General features: G+C 40.9%; 1 protein-coding gene across 6 annotated transcripts in view; it reads right to left on the reverse strand.

The window, feature by feature from the left end:
* card14 (caspase recruitment domain family, member 14) overlaps window positions 1-17,918 on the reverse strand; it is a 62,109-nt gene that overhangs the window by 39,275 nt on the left and 4,916 nt on the right. For 5 of the 6 annotated variants that reach the window (XM_052033219.1, XM_052033218.1, XM_052033215.1 and 2 more), the window contains exon 1: window positions 4,387-4,495. The exons of the other annotated variant lie outside the window; for it this stretch is intronic. The gene's annotated coding sequence lies outside the window, so the exon portion shown is untranslated. Of the gene's footprint in view, window positions 1-4,386; window positions 4,496-17,918 lie in introns of those variants that run through there. 6 annotated transcript variants of the gene reach the window in all.

Genomic DNA, 17,918 nt, shown 5'->3' on the forward strand with positions numbered 1-17,918 from the left:
TAGATTCAAAGACTTTGGAAAGGAATGTGATGTGGAGATGGGATGGTGGTTTGCAAAGAACAAAGAACAGAAGGGCTAAGTGAGGTGGCTTGAAAATGTAATGGCAGCAAAATTGAAAGGTAGGGATTCACATAAAATATCAGTCAATATGGTGTCTCAATAGATAAATTAGTCAGCTGTGTAGTGGAAGAAGGGTCATGGAGCAGGAGTTGGGTTTCACAGCCAATGTGAGTGTGGAAAGGGTATGCAGATACATAGGAATCTTGAATAGCTGCGAGAAAGGTGAGGGTAAAGGGGGTTGGGACATAAGTTACTGAAGGGATGTCTTAAACATAGTGACAAATAAATCTGTTAGTTCCTCTCATTCATTTTTAGAGGAAAGGGCATATGAAGAAAAGGAGGCATGTTTTGGTAATATAGAAAGTAATTTTAATCCATATTTTTCCAAAATGTAGAGAGAGAATTTAACAGAGAATAGTTTATATGCAGAGGAGAAGATATGACAGTGGAGTAGTGAATGTGAGAGAGGGCAAAGAGTTTTAAAATTGTGGAAGAAATCACAGCAGTTGTCGGATGCAACTGTTAATATCCGTTAACAACATAACAGTTAAAAGGAGTGTTAATATTTCAGTGAGAAATTTAGAGGTTTTCTGCCAGCAGCAAAGCATTTCAAAGGAGCAGTAAAATGTGTGAAGTAAAGGGAGGTGCTCAAAGCAGGAAGAGGTACTCGAGAGGTAAAAGGAAAGGCTAAGGTAAGATTTTGTGAAAAGTGCCACAGCATCAACACAAAGATTTTGGGTGGATCAAATAGTGCAGGGGAAATAAGGAGTCTGAGAATGGATATTCTACAAGGGCATGTGTAAAATCTCTGGCAAATTACACAGGTCAATGGTGGAAGGAACGGGTGAGGTAAAAAGGGGTCTAGAAAATCTTGCCCTCAGTGGTTACACTGGGTGAGAAAGTTGGCAGTAGAGGAGAAGAGAACAGATGGAGTTGCTGATTGTAAGGAGGCAGCTATTAATGCCTCAAATGGCTCTTTCAGGATGCTTGAGATATGCACATGGGGCAACTTCTGGGCTGACCTGAGGAAGTCAGTCATTGAACAGCACCAGGAGAATAGGAAGGTAGTGGAAAAGTGGTTAGGGTAGCAATTTGTGAGGATGGGATGGTAAAGTTTAATTATCCAAAAGGAGAAGAAACCATGTTTGTAACTAGGAGGATTAGAGGTATTTGCTATAATGAGAGGTTGGACAAATTTGGATTGTTTTCTCTGGAGCATTGGAATCTGAGAGGAGACCTGATAGAAGTTTATAAAATTATGAGAGGCATAGATAGGGTCGACAGCCAGAATCTTTTTCCCAGGGTAGAAATGTCAAATACTAGATGGCATAGCTTTAAGGTGAGAGGGGGAAAGTTTAAAGGAGATGCATGGGGCAAGTTTTTTTTTACACAGAGCCTAGCACATGCTGCCAAGGGTGGTGGTGGAAACAGATACAAAAGTGCTTTCAGATACAAAAGTGCTTTTAGATAGGCACATGAATATGCAGGGAATGGTGAAATATGGATCATGAGCAGGCAGAAGATATTAGTTTAATTTGGCATCATGTTCAGCACAGACATTGTGGGCCAAAGGGACTGTTCCTGTGCTATACTGTTCTATGTAGAAGAGACAGGAATGAAGGGTTTGACAGGGTTAAAGCAAGTGGAAAGTAGATGAGAGTTGGAAATAAGGTCTCCTCAGGAGCCAGGGGTCATTCTCGGAGATAATCCCCAATTAAAGCCGCAGCTGGTAAACAGAAACATCTGCCAGCATTAGCTGTCTTTTCTCATTAGTACCTCTATCTACAAGCTTATTTGATATTCATCAATGTCACTGGCCTTCGACACACACTGTGCACGTTAATAACAGCCATAAACATTTTACAATGTAAAAAGCTTAGTAATAGTTGGTTTTAATTTCTATAAAGCAGATGTGTACATACACTTGATATAGGTTGTTTTAGCATTTGAGATTATTAGTCAGTGGATAATGATTAACAATTTTAAGTGTAACAACAACTGAAAAAAACAGCTCTGTTTCCTCCAAGCTATTGCTAAAAAATTAAAATAATTTCTTTTGTCCAAAGCTATGAATCATATAAGTTATCCAACAACTTGAATAAAGGCAAGTTAAAAATGTGACAAAGTGGGAAACTGTTGCCTGCTAAAACTTATAGAAAAATTGAATAAATCCACTTTTAATTACTAGAAGATTGTTGTTGTTTGGGTCCTGGTAGATCAATGCATAAACCAAGAGCAGTGGTCTCCCTGCAATATTCCCCATCTAACATCATTCTAGGAATGACTGGATGATGCCAATGCCTGATCACTATTATTTTCCTTGCAGCCCTTTGTTTCACAAAGGGGAACTAGAGACAAGTCTCATGTCATCAACATATATAAAACATTCAAATTTCACATCCAGAAGTTCCTGTCACCAACTCCACAGGATACACTCCTGCAATCCCCACTGAGGAAATCAAAACAGACTTGAGACCTGATGGAAACTTTAACCTTTTATAAACTAATTTTTCTGTACAGCTGAAAATGCTATGTCTTGTTATTGAGTTTTTAAAATGTGTACAAATCCATAATTATCACTGAGCAACCTCTTTAGGCCTGAGAAACCTAATTTTATCTGTATAGATTAGCATTTTCTCAGCACAACAATTAAAAAGTTTCATGGATTTTGAAATTTATAATTTTCAAGGTTTGGTTACAAAATTTAACTTTTATCTTAATCAATGCATGATCAAATGTTTACTTAATTCCTGATTTTTTTAAAGCTTATTTATGATTAGAGCCTTTTATTTCCTGGTTTGTTATCTGTCGGAATTCTTTAATCCAAATGACTTCTCAGCCAGTTTGATGACATCACAGTGGTTTGAAACCAGTATCTGCCATCTAGTTACCACTGATATTTGGAAAGGGGAAATCGAGGCTCACTGATTTCATGTGGCTAAGTTTCTTTGAGGTTAGCAACAGATCTTGCCATTCTAGCACTGATTACAAAATTCAGTCCATCATTTTAAAAGTTATACAACAGTTCCCGGCACCTTCTCAGTATAACCCTCCAGTGTTGTTCTAAAAGGCATCATGAGAAGTCACCACAACAAATCAGAGCTACACTGCAGAAATTGAGCAGAACATTTTTTAAGTGGTAAATATTGCACCACATCTAGCACACAGTGAAGGAAGTCTAGAAACATTTTGTTTTCATGAGACTCGATGTGTTATCCTGAACAGTATTGTGTATTAATTCTTAAAATAAACAAAATGGAACTTTTTGCAATGAAATAGCAAATCCCAGTCAGAACATGTTACCTGCCAGACAGCTGTGTGCTTCAGGTAAATAGGTAGAAGGTATTAATATATTGGAATTATATTCAGGTTTCTTGTCACAAACATATAGAACGTAAAAAGTACAGGTCCTTCGGCCCACAATGTCTGTGCTGAATACGATGCCAAATTAACCTAGGTCTCTTCTGCCTGCACATGATTCATATCCCTCAATTCCCCACATTTTCATGTTACTATCTGAATGCCTCTTAAATGCCACTATCATATCTGCTTCCACCATGAGCAGCCCTTTCCAACATCTACTACTCTCTGTGTAAAAACTTGCCCTGCACATCTCATGGAACATTGAACAGTACAGTACATCTCCTTTAAACTTGCCCCCCTCTCACCGTAAATGCATGTCCTCTAGTATTTGACATTTCTACCTTGGGAAAAAGATTCTGACTGTCTACTCTATCCATGCCTCACATAATTTTATAAACTTCTAGCAGGTCTATATGTCCAGACTAATTCTCCATTTAACTCAACAGCATCGATTACTACCATTCGATTAAAATTCTGTGTTTTTTTTCAATTGACATATAAAAATCTCCATTCTCTATTGCATTTTCTAAATATAGCACATGTCCGAACTAGTCGTTAACATTCACCAGGGACAAGACACATTCCCTTTCTATTTCCATCAGGAAGCAGCAATCCTTCACTTGGCACCAGGTCCTGATGACTCAGATGAAGTTGGGAAATTGGTCTTGAAATGACTCACAGGTGTAAACCTACGTTCTGCTATTCACGGTGGAGCACATCAATACAACGACCGAATAAACACATCTCTGATCCCAAAAAACGTTTCTTTGGTAGGAGCAGGAGTTGATTGAAACATTGATACACAGATAGGCATTAAAAGCTGCACGACAGTAACAGGTACTGATTTTGATTGTCACTCAAAGTAAAAGTAGCAAACCTGCTTTGTAAAATGTTCACATTTTGCAGAATCACATCACTTAACTACCTTGATAATGTTTAAAGCCATACAAAGTCTCCACTTACTGTGAAAGGATGACACTGTTTGAATAATTCAGGTGAGGTGCTCTACTGCAGACAAGTAACATAGAATGGAGTTGTAGAACCAGCAAGAAAAGGAAACAAGGAAGTAAACGTCGTCAGGAAATAAAAGAAAATGTGACCTACCTTGGATTAACCCTTCAAAAGTCTGCATCTGGAAAATACCTGTTGCTTTTCAATGTGGAGGGGAAAAGATGTGGGGAAAGGGGGGGGGGAGAGTGGCAGGGACAATGGCGGAAGAGAGAAGGGGCAAAAGGGGAAGAGAAGGAGGCAGTGGAGAAGAGAGAGGGAGCGGAGGGCAGTAGGATGGGAGGGGAGGGTGAAAATGAAGAGAGGAGGGGAGTGCGCAGAAGAGGAGAGAGAAGGGAGTGGAGGGTATGGGGAAGGGGTAAATGTGGGGAGGTGGCAGGGGAGGGGATGGTACTGGGGAGGTGGCAGGAGAGGGAGGGGGTTGATAGGGAGGGAAGGGAAGGGAAGGGAAGGGGAGAAGCTGGAAAAGAGTGGAGAGGAGAGGGAAGGGCTGTGGTGGAGGGGAAAGGGAGTGGACGAGAGGAGGAAGGGATGCAGGATTGGGGGGGCGAAGAGGGGTAATAAAAGGGGAAGGGTTTGGGAAGGTGGTGAGGGACTGGTGGATGTGGGAAAGGTTCAGGGACTGAGGACAAGGCCGGGAAGGAGAGGGCACAGGAAGTGAGGGAGTGTAGGGAAGAGGGAAGGGTTAGGAGCCTGGAGGGGCGGGGTAGGGGGGAAAATGGTGGGGGAGAAAGATGTGAGGTGGCGGCGTCAGGACAAAAGAGAGAGGAATGGGGAGAGAGAGAGGATGGGGGGGTTCAAGAAGGATAAATGTGGAGAGGAGCAGAGTCAAGTGGAAGGAGGGGGAGTGGTGGGGGAGGATGATGAGGGAGGAGGCTGGACGGAAAGTGAGCAGAGTTGAGGAAGTGGAAATAGGAGGGGGTGGAGGAGGAAGGGTAGGAGAGATCACTCTTCATTCCCAACACCCTTCCCCCCTCCTCCCCACTCGTGCCCTCCCCCCTCCTCACCACTCGTGCCCTTCCCCCCTCCTCCCCACTCGTGCCCTTCCCCCTCCTCACCAGTGCCCTTCCCTCCTCCTCCCTACTCGTGCCCTCCCCCCTCCTCCCCACTCGTGCCCTTCCCCCTCTCCCTTTTTTCTTCACCTCTTCCACCTCCGTAACCTTCAAGCTTCATCCCTCCCCCTTTCTTCCTCTCCCCTTGCCCCCGTCCTCCACTCCAACCACAACTCTTCCCCCTCCCTTGTCACTTTCCTCTCACCCTTCCCACCTCCCCTCCTTCATTGTTCGTGATTTAAATTTACACAATTGTGGAGCTTACGTTTGCAAGAAATGATTTCTGGCCATGAGCTTGCAGTGCCAGAACGTCACAGAGTCATACAGCACCAGAATGAGCCTTTTGGTCCACCACACCTACATCAACCTTTTTACTCAGCTACACTAATCCCACTTGCCCCAGCTGTGGCCCTAGTCCTTCTATGCCTGCCCATTCATGTGCTTTCTAATTCCTCTTAAACATAATGATTATACCTGACTCCAGCACCCCCTCTGGCAACACGTTCCAGAAATCAAGCACACTTTGCGTAAAAGACTTTCCCCTCAGAACCCCTTTAAAACTCCTTTCTCTCACCTTAAACTTATGACCTCTTGCTTTTGCTACCCTCCATGGGAAAAAGATTCTGACTATCTCCCCCATTTGTGCCTCTAATAATTTTATACACCTCTATCAGGTCACCCCTCAGCCTCCAACGGTCCAGGACAAACATGCCCAGCCTGTCCAATCTCTCCCCATAACTAAAGTCCTCCAATCCAGGCAACATCCTGGTGAATCTCCTCTGCACTCTCTCCAGCACAACCACATCCTTCCTGTAGTGTGGTGACCAGCACTGCACACAACACTCCAACTTCAGTGTTTTCTGAAGTTGCAACATAATGTCTGAACTGTTATAATCTATGCCCTGACCTATGATGGCAAACATGCTATATGCTTTCTTCAGCACCCTATTAACCTGTGTTGCCATTTCCAGGGAACTATGGACTTGGATACCTAAGGTCACTCTATTCATCAACATTCCTTAGTGGCCCACCATGTAGTGTGTACGTCTTATCCTTATTTGACTTCCCAAGATGTATCACCTCACACTTGTTGGAATTTAATTCCATCTGCCAATGCTCTGCCCAACTTTCCATCTGATCTATAATATGCTGTAGCCTTAGACAACCTTCCTTACTATCCACAACACTACCAAGTGTGCATTATCCGCACACTCACTAATCATACCTCTGACATTCACAACCAAGCCGCTAATGTAGATAGATTCATAGCACTGCAGCGCAGATACAGGCCCTTCAGCCCACCTAGTCCATGCTGACCCGATCTTCTGCCTAGTCCCATCTACCTGCACCATATCCCTCCAAACCCCTCCCACTCATGTACCTATCCAAACTTCTCTTAGATGTCACAACTGAACCTGCATCCACCACTTCCGCTGGCAGCTCGTTCCACACTCACACCACCCTCTGAGTGAAGCAGTTCCCCCTCAGATTCCCCTTAAATATTTCACCTTTCACCTTAAACCTATGTCCTCTAGTTCTAGTCTCACCCTACCTGAGGTGAAAAAGCCTGCATGCATTCTTCCTATCTATACTCCTCATAATTTTGTATACCAGTATAGGATCTCCCCTCATTCTCCTGTGCTCCAGGGATGTTCTAACCCATTCAACCTCTCCCTATAACTCAAGTCCCGGCAACATCATTGCAAATTTTCTCTGCACTCATTCAAGCTTATTGATATCCTTCCTGTAGGTAGGTGACCAGAACTGCACACAATACTCTAAATTCAGCCTCACCAACATATTGTACAATTTCAACATAACATCCCAACTCAGTGCCCTGATTTCTGAAGGCCAAAGTGCCAAAAGCTCTCTTTACGACCCTATCTATCTGTGATGCCACTTTCAAGGAACTATGGATCTGTATTCCCAGGTCCCTTTGCTCTTCCACAAACCTCAGAGCCCAACCATTCACTGTGCAAGTCTTACCCTGGTTTGTCCTCCCAAAGTGCATCACCTCACACGTCTGCATTAAATTCCATTAGCCATTTTTCAGCCCATTTTCCTAGCTGGTCAAAATCATGCTGCAAGCTTTGATAGCCTTCCTTGCCATCCACTATGCCCCCAATCTTGATGTCATCTGCAAACTTGTTGATCCAGTTTACCACATTATCATCTAAGTCATTAATATAGATGATAAACAACAAGAGACCCAGCACCAATCCCTGCGGCACACCACAAGTCACAGGCCTCCAGTCAGAGAAAATAGAGGGATATGGGCATTCTGTAGGTAGGAGGGAATAGCTATGTCAGCACAACATTGTTGGCTGAAGGGCCTTTTCTGTGCTATACTGTTCTATGTTCTATCTCATCCAGCTCTGGGGAATTATCCACCCTTACACATTCCAAGACATCCAACACCTCCACCTTCTTAAAACTGACATGCTCCAAACATACAATGTGCTCCTCCCTGGACTCAGTACCTTCTACATCCTTCTCCTTGGTGAATACAGGCAAGAAGTATTAATTTAGAATCTTGCCCACACTCCCTGCTTCCGATACATACAATAGCCCTTGGGTCCCTAAGGAGATGCACTCTTTCCCCGGTTACCGTTTTTCTCCTTATAGAGCTTGGCTTCTTTCATAATTTTTAATCAATGTGAAGAAAAAATCCTGCAGGAGCTGAATAAAACATTCAATACTGAAAAGCTCTTAACATTCTTTTGCCTCTCCTCAGTGAAGCATTTCTCTTCAGTGATACATCTTAATGATTTACACTTGTGATGCATTTAATCTATATTACAGTTTTAAATAAGATGACAAGCTGCACCTAAGCATTAAATCTACACAAGAATTTTTTTTTAAAATTAGTCTGGCAACAGGTGTAATTGTATGTCACACTTTGATTCCATCAAACAGAGGTACCCCAATACTGTGTACAAACCATTCAAAGGGAGTTACAGACACACATTTCATTACTATAGTGATGATTTTTGAAAAGAAGCCTCCTGGAATAAAACAAGAGCAGGTACAAATTACCCTTCCACCAAGAACCAATCCCTGTTAAATCATCTTACAGCAACAACATATGTTCATCAGCGGCACATTGTAGACAAAACAATTCACTTTAACATCTTTTATAAAATTCAAGCATTTTTATACATCTTGACTTAAGCCATTTAAAAATCACCCATGTGTATATACAAAAAATACATCAATTTTTTATGTTTTAACTAATAATCCTCCTTACCAAACCTAATGATGTAGAATAATGCCAGAAATCAAAGCTTGTTGTAAACCCTGCTGGGAAATTGCAGCACCCACACAGTGCTGTCAGTCTATCTGTTGCATTTCTGTGTAGCTCATGTATTATGGGCCAGACCTTGCTCAAGATTGCCTATTCTGTCTGAGAATTTGCTCACTTTTTCATCCAGAGCAACAGAAAAAAATGGGTGAAATCCTATCTTTAAATGTAAATGAACTCCCTATAAATTATCTTAAGATGATTTTCCTTGCTACCATCTAATCACATCAGTATCCAGTGTGCTGTATCAATAATCCTTCCTAATTGTAATTCTTACATGTTTTCCTATTTTTCCTTGAAGCTTTTCCTGGTCTCCTGCCTTAATATGACAATGACACCAAAGAAGTGGTGTAATTAATCATTTCTTTGATCTTTTGCCTAAGTCAGGGCAGGAGATAAGGAAAGCTCACTGAAAACTTCTTTCCTCTGGACTAAATCCTCTGTTATCTCCACCCATCCCTTACTGCAAATTTACACAGAATAGTTTTCTCACTTTTCCAGTCCTGATGAAGGGTCGATGACCTGAAACGTTGACTATTTTTCTCTGCAAGAATGCTGCCCGTTTAGCTGAGTGCTTTTGGCATTTTCGGGGATTTTTTTTTCAGATTTCCAGCATTAGCAGATTTTTTTTGCTCCTAAAGATCATTCATGATCAGATCTTTACTGATATTTTACTAATTTATGGAAATTCCTGAGACCTAGCAACTTCTGAGCACTTCATGAAGTTTTCTTATCTTGGAAATGATGACATATTGGAATATGAATTTTATTCATGTGACATCCCTCTCATATAAAAAGAATACTTAACTGAAAAATCAAGCATAATTTACATTTATATCATATCCTCAATATATAAAATACACCATATACCATATTTGCTTATGGCAAAGGAGAAGGCCATTTCGGCCCATCAAGTCTATGCTGGCTCACAGGACAATCCCATTGCCCCACTAATTTTCCATGTAACCTATTCGCCCCACATTCACATCAGCTCCCCCCAGATTCTACCACTTGCCACACACCATGGAAATTTACAGTGGCCTACAAACTCGCACTTCTTTGCAATAAGGGAGGAAAATGGTGGCTGGAGCTGTGAGGCAACAGATCTACTGGCTGTCCCACTGCGCTGCCCAAATCATGATAATCACAATCAAAGTAATTTCTCAAAAGGGGAGATCACAGATAACTGATCGCTGAGACATAAAGAAAAATAAAAGGAGGGATAGTGAAGAGCTTGGTCAAAGCTGGAGGTTCTAGGCCTCAAAGTAGAAGTGGACAGTAGAGTTATTTAGAGAGATTGAGCCAAGAGCATGGGACCCAGACAAGTTATCAATGGTGGTAGGGGATTGTGAGTATACACACAAAACACTTTTGGAGGAATGAAGAGATGAGGAGGAGGCTATGCTTGTCCACCTTGTGTATATTGCTGGCAGTTGTTAAAGATTTCAGGTAACATTGCATCAGAATGCTAATACCACTGGAAGCAAGGTAGAATAGCTCATATTTAGAGTACATGGAGAAAGATAAGGTTTCTTTATTAGTCGCATGTACATCAAAACACACAGTGAAATGCATCTTTGCGTTGAACACTCTGGGGGCAGCCCGCAAGTGTCGCCACGCTTCCGGTGCCAACGTAGCACGCCCACAACTTCCTAACCCGTACGTCTTTGGAATGTGGGAGGAAACCGGAGCACCCAGGGGAAACCCAGGCAGACACGGGGAGGAAGTACAAACTCCTTACAGACAGCGGCCAGAATTGAACCCGGGTCGCTGTAATAACGTATGCTAACTGCTACAATACCGTGCCTGCCAAGACATAGGATTAGCTACTATCATTTTGAGTGGTGGACCAGACTCAGGACACCATATGATTGCTGGTTTTATTTCATATATTCTAAGAGTAATAACACAGTAGCTGCATTTTCTGCTATGGTTTGGTGATTTTGAAAACTTACCATTAACAACAATAAGACAAATATGATTTGCTCTCCACAACAACAGTTCAATTCTGTAAACTGACAATTTCAAGTCCGTTTACTGGAATTTGATCTTGTTCTTGTGCAGCAAATGTCCTCAGGTTGAGATTTGTGGTCCCCAGGAGGCTAACAAACAGATTCCAGGGAGTCTGCAAGGCCATCCATTTTCTGAAGCTATATTTTCCTGTAATTGTTTATCTACAGGCACCCATTCTATTGATTACCAATATTTGAACTGAATGATACAAATAAAAATTACTTTCTGGAATAGTATCATCCCTTTATGCAGAATGATTTCAGAGCAACTGTAAGTAAAATGTGACTATTGCTTGAGTACTTTTCAGGCCAAGATTTCACTACAGTCACTATTGACATCATTTGGGAGAGTTAGACATCAGAAAAAGTAAAAATCCCTCTGAAAGTCAAACTTCCTGATAGACACGAAGACACAAAGAAAAATGCAGAAACTTGCTTTAGTCCAGGGTAACTTGATTTTCAATAGCACCATTCTGGTTTTCTTGAGGTTGTGTGAATTAATTTCCAGCCTGTGATGTCCTAAATGGTCCCAGTGTATGCTGTCGTTGCTGTTTTTTTTTCAATATACATTTATAATTGACAAGAACATAAAGAAAACATGGAAGACCTTAACATGCATTACAAGCAAATAAAATTATTTATCTTTTATATTTCTTTCAATTACTATGAACAGGATTCCTACTTTATTATTTTAACTGTCTATCCCAGATTAAGCCAAAGTAAAACAGATTTATTTCCTAAAGATGACTGCACTTCATAAATGGCTTTGCCTTGGTCTCAAGCTTGATAGAGTGACATTTTAATGTTCCTATGCAATGAAAAAAATAATGTATTAGAAGGAAAAACTTGTAGTGTTTTCCTTGCTGTCTGGAACAATGCAGTTAATTGCAGATGTAACAGTTTCTTTTTGAGTACGAAATTTGATAGCTCTGTAAAATGAAAAATTTTCTTTCTTTAATGTGCTCCGTTACCTCTCGCATGACTGGCAAACGTGATGCCTTTGACTTTTATGTAAAGGTTGCTTGGCAGAAGCTTCTCAAATTCAAATGCAAGTCGTCAATGACAGCAAGACTAATATGATTTTCTGCACAGAGTAACAGCTCGGTTTTACAAGCCTATAATTTCATGTCTTGCTTACTGCAATTTGATCTTGTTCTTGTATAGCAAAGGATCTCACATTCAGATCCACGAGTCTCAAGAGGTTTGCAAATTGATTCCAGTGGGTCTGGAGGAACATCCATTTTCTAATGTTTCATTTACCTGCATATATTTACTTATTGGCACCTTATTTCTATTGGTCAAAGTCCACTAATGATACAGTGCCTCAAATCAGTGTTGCTGCAGAGAGAGGTCTAGAGCATGCATGTGCTGATACATGGCATAGAGTATGGATTTCAGGATGTGATAAGAACATTGCAATTAATGATTCCATTGCAGGAATAGCTAAGATGCTTAAGTACATATCCACTAGGAAACCCGAGATACATGTTCCTCAATGATTCTTTCCATGATTGGAGTATCCCAAAGAGCACAGCAGATGCATGGAATAGGTAGTGAACTGACAAGATATCATTTCAATGGCCATTCAGAGTACTCTTCTCCTTGGACTAGCTAAAATCTAGATTGAGAATGAAATTACACAACACAATACAATACAAACATGTGGCTGTTTCATCTTAAAGCAATTATATTTTAAAAGCGAAAAAATTATGGAACTCAGATCTACAAGTAAAAGAACTCTGTTATGTGGAATTTACAGGCAAGTATAGTTTAATCCTTGATCAGCTCTCTGTTTGCTTATAGAACACAGAACAGTACAGCACTAGACAGGTCACTTGGCTTACAATGTTGTGCTGATCTTGAAATTTACACTAAATGGCCTCTTTCTCTTCTTCCTGTGGATCATCCATCTCCCTCCATTCCCTTCATATTCATGTGTCTATCTAAAAGCCTCTTAAACTTCACCAAACTGCCTGCTTCCACTGCTACCCCTGGTAACCCATTCCAGGCACCTACCACTCTCTGCATAAAAAACTTGCCCCTCACGGTGCCTTTAAACTCCCCCCCACCCCCACACACTCCCCCAACCTTAAAAGCATGTCCTCTGGTGTTTGATGTTTCTACCCTGGGGAAAGATTCTGTCTACCCTATCTATGCTTCTCATAATTAAAAAAACCTCTATCAGGTCTCCCCTCAGCCTCTGATATGCCAGGGAGAACAACCCAAGTTTGTCCAACCTTTCCTCATAGCTCATATCCTTTAATCCAGGCAGCATCCTGGTAAACCTCTTCTGCACCCTTTCCACAGTCTCCACACCCTTCCTATAATGGGATGATCAGAACTGCACACAATAAACTGCACACACTTATGTCTAGCTTTAATAATCTTAAATTTCAAACATGGCTTGGTTCAGGTTTTCCCTCTTGGTTGTGGTCTATTGCATTATGGTGAGAAGAGAGCTGAGTCTAGTTTTATACAATGAGTTCAAAGAACGTTTAGAGATTTGCAGGAAATAAAAACTGTGGTCACTTGTAAGCAGCCTCAGAGAGCAGCAGTGGCAGATACAATAAATTTATTGTACTATTTTAAAGCAAATTTAAAAAAAAGAGTAAATGCAGCTTGAACTCCACTTCTTTCTTGCTCTGCAGCAGTTTTTTTCTGGCAAATTTAAACACTACCCTCCCCCCTCCACGTCAAGATTCTTAGAGTATAGTGTACAGTTTTGGTCACCACACTACAGTTAGGATGTGGTAGCTATAGACAGTACAGAAGAGATTCAGCAGGGTTTGTTCTCACTGGAGCCTGGAGTGACCTTATAGAGGTTTATAAAATTATGAGGAGTAAAGATAAGCTAGATAGTCTTTATCTCAGGGCAGGGGGGTCTAGATGTAAGAGATCATAGGTTTAAGGTGAGAGGGAAGAAATTTAAAGGGTAGGTCTTTCACACAGAGAGTGGTGGTTGTCTGGAATGAGCTGCCAGAAGAGGTAGTGGAGGCAGATAAAATTATAGTGTTTATAAGGTACTTGAATATGAAAGGCGTAGAGGGATATGGGCCTAATGAAGGCAACTGGGATTAGGGTGGATGGGCATTTTGGTCACCAAGGATGAGGTGGGCTGAAAGGTCCGTTCCTCTGCTGTACAACTCTGATTTTATGACTCTCCCTTAGGAGATTGTGGAGCCTGTGTCACTCTTACGAGCAGAAGGAATATTGTTTTGTCAAACTTATTAGTACCAGTAATCTTCTGTTATCTGTACAACACACAGGTGAGACGTGTAACTCAGAGAAGGACTATGTTAAGTTTGCCACAAGTCCGGTTGTCCTATTTGCAGTGAACTGCTGAAGTAAGGCTGCATTCACTTTGCAAGGTCTCCATACCTATCTGTGGCCCAGATGCACTAATTCTGCACTACCCCTTGTCATCACATGTGCCCATTTTGTAGTGGTAACACTGGGAGAACAAAGGCAAAAAAAAACAGGTGCGGCAAATCCAAAATAAAAACATGGAATGCTGGAAATACTCAGCAGGTCAGGAAGCATCTGTGGAGAGGGATACAAAGCTAAAATTTCAGGTTGATGATGTTCGTCAGATGTGGGATTTAAACACCACTACATTTTTTCAAGCAGAGGTTAGTAGGGGTCTGGAACTCAGGATGTAATGGGCAAGGAACACTCATATTCAACAAGTACTTAGCTATGGACTTGGTGAGCCATGCCCTGTAGGGCTACACACTTAGCACTGGAAGGTGGGAGTAGAATGGGCAGCTCTTATCCATCGGCACAAACATGGTGAGCTGAATCACCTCCTTCCGTGTCATATATTTTCTATGATTCTTATTTTAAAAATGGCACCTCATGGCCACATTAAGCCACTCCTTCCTCTTTATGGCACACCGTGAAGGGGGCCAGTAATTTGATTTATTTCTCTTCAAACAAAAGAAGCAGCATGAAATCAAAACTGAATATGCTAATGATTCATTCAACTAACAGATTGAAAATAACAGAGCAACTCAATTTTGCAGTCACACAAGCTTTCTGGAATTATTTCAACTGTTCCAATGCTTCAAAATCAAAATACCCTTCAGATCATTTCCTTTGACAGGATAATACATTGCTTCAATCAAGGCGGTTGCTTCGTGAAAGAATTTTATGATTAACATACAATTATTATTCATGTAAAACATCACTTGAATCAGCCCAAGTTCCCAAATTTTGATCCTTGTTTCACGTCAGTAATAGAGACACAAGGTTCTTCAGAAGAAAGCCCCCTAAAATATAGAGCATAAGACTTCCTTTTTTTTAAATTTGAGATTGATCGTTACCCTCCTCTCACATAAAATGTTTTTATTTGGAAAATGTTTTTACCCACTTTCATAATTGCTCCTTTTTTGTTATTTTACAACAACAAAAGATAATCATGCACAAGAAAAGATTTTTGACCCACTCAGCTTATTCTATCCAAAGTGATACCCATGTTTTCCCCTTGGTTGAACAATAAGAATACTTCATGTGAACTTTCTCATATTAGTCTTAAGTTTCCCTTTCAATACGTGACCTATTGTCCTATTGCAATTTAATTTAAAATAACTATCTGAATTATTTTTTCCTATACAGTTCACTGTTCAACAAATATCGATTGAGATAATCTCTCAGTTTCTAATCGAGACTGACATTTCCCTCTTTGCAATCTATCCTTGTGAGTCAGGTCTTTAACCCTAGGGAGACACAAGAGACTGCAGATGCTGGAATCTGGAGTAAAAAAACAAGATGCTGGAGGAACTCAGCGGGTCAGGCAGCATCAACGGAGGGAAATGGACAGTCAACATTTTGGGTCGAAGCCCTCCATTTTGGACTGAAAGATGAGGGGAAGATAGGCTATCCATGGTCAACTATCCATTTCCCTCCATACATGCTGTCTGACCACTGAGTTCCTCCAGTATCTTGCTTTTTACTTTAACCCTAGGGATTTGTTGAGACCAATATTTGTATGACCTTCAACTCCTGAAGGCCTCCCTTGTTTCTTGTTGACTAAAGATAGATGCACTTTTAATAATACAACAGTGACCTAGGGTGTATACAATACATGCATGAAAAAATGTCAGCATTCAAGGAAACACATTGGGGGTGTGGGGAGATGGGGACTGAGAGTTTGATCAAAATATTTGTCTCAAAGAAGGTTATTCCAGGTGGAGAATCAGAGAAGTTTGGACAGGGAATTCAGAAGGATATAATCAAGGCAACCAGAAGCTCCATCTTGCTCTGGAAAAGATGGTATTCATGCACAAGGTGTTAAGGGAAGAAGAATAAAGGTGGTATGAGGAAGGGGTGAAAGACTGGAGCAAGTTGTGGAAATAACCACACAGCCTAAGGAAGGAACTAAGAAGAGGACCTGACTCTTAAATTTAATACACTAAGAGATTGGGCGCCAATGAAGTTCAGAGTACAGAAGTGGGCAACCAGATAGGTTAGTACAATTGGAAGAAGTGAAGCATTTTCCAATACATGCCACCAAAAATGATATTTTTTGGAATGAGCCATATTAAACCTCAAGTACCCAGCACTACACTCTGATATAGGACGCTGATCTGTGAAACTATTTTGCAATTTTTGATAGAAACAGATAATTAGGACCAATCATACTGTATAACAATTCCTTGAACAATATAAGAGAATGAAACATTATTATAAGAATCCATTTGGTGTGACTGAATAGTAGTACAAATTGTCTCCAAAATTTCTGAAAAGGTGAAATGATAGATATACTTCATTGATTTATCCTAAATATGGTTTGAGAGCAGACTTTTGTCTTTCAATTATGGCCTGTCCTTGAGCATCATTATTTCACAATGCACGATCACCACACACTTTTTCTGCACATGCACTATGTCTCAATGAGCACAGACATCATAACTAAGCAAATAGTTCTAAAAGGAGAGGTAACAACCATACTGCTATATTTATCTATAATATTGGGATCTACCCAACTAAGTAAAAAAGTGCCCAGGTATGCCCTGTTCTCAAAAACCAGGACAAACCCAACATGGCAAATTACTGTCAGTCTTCTTTCAATCATCAGCGAAGGGAAGGAAGGTGTTGTCAATAGTATTACTGAGTGACACTCACCAAAATCCTGCTCATTGATAACCAGATCGAGTTTTGCCAGAACCACTCAGTTCCAGATCTCATTGCAATCTTGGTCCAAACAAAAGAACTGCCTTCAGAGGTGAGGCGAGAGTACCTTGATATCAAGGTGGCATTTGACCAAGTGTGGCATTAGGAATTCTAGTAACACTAAAGTCATTGGGAATCAAAGGGAAAACACTGCAGTAGTTGAAGTCATACATTGCACAAAGGAAGAGGGTTGGGGTTGGTGGAGGTCAACCATCCCAGCTCAGGACATTACTACATGGGTTCTTCAGCCCAGTGTCCTTCAGCTGCTTTATTAATCACTGTCCTTCCATCATCATGTAGGAAATGGTGACAATTATGCAACATTCAATTCCATTTGGAACTTCTCAGCAAGTGAACCAGTTCATGCTTGTATGTAGCAAGACCTGGACAATAAAGAAAATCACCAAAAAAAAAGGAAATGCTGAAAACAGGGTTTTAGACCTGAAACTTTAATTTTAATTCTCTTTCCACAGAAGCTAACTGTCCTGCTGAGTGTTCCCAGTATTACCTATTTTTATTTAGGACCTAGATGAAATTTAGGTATGGGCTGATAAAAGTGAAAATTTTTGTGACAAAAGTGCCAGGCAATGACCATCTCCAACAAGTGAGAGATTAACTACCTACCTCTACCACTTCTGTGTACCCAACATTAACATTCTGGGGATCAGCCTTGATCAGAAGCTCAGCAGGACCAGCCAAATGACTAAGTGGCTATAGGAATAGGTAAGAGGCTGGGTATTCTTTGGTGAGTAACTCATACCCTAACAACTCAAAGCCTCATCACCTTCAAGACATGTCAGGAATATGATGGTATACTCTCCATTTTCCTGGATTATTGCAGTACCAACCAGTCAACTCCATCCAGGACAAAGCAACCTGCTTGATTGACATCCCAACCACCCTAAATATTTATTCCCTTCACCACTGGTGAATAGCTGCCACATGTACCTT

This window comes from Pristis pectinata, chromosome 18 (genome assembly GCF_009764475.1).
Source record: "Pristis pectinata isolate sPriPec2 chromosome 18, sPriPec2.1.pri, whole genome shotgun sequence".
Taxonomy (NCBI): domain Eukaryota; kingdom Metazoa; phylum Chordata; class Chondrichthyes; order Rhinopristiformes; family Pristidae; genus Pristis; species Pristis pectinata.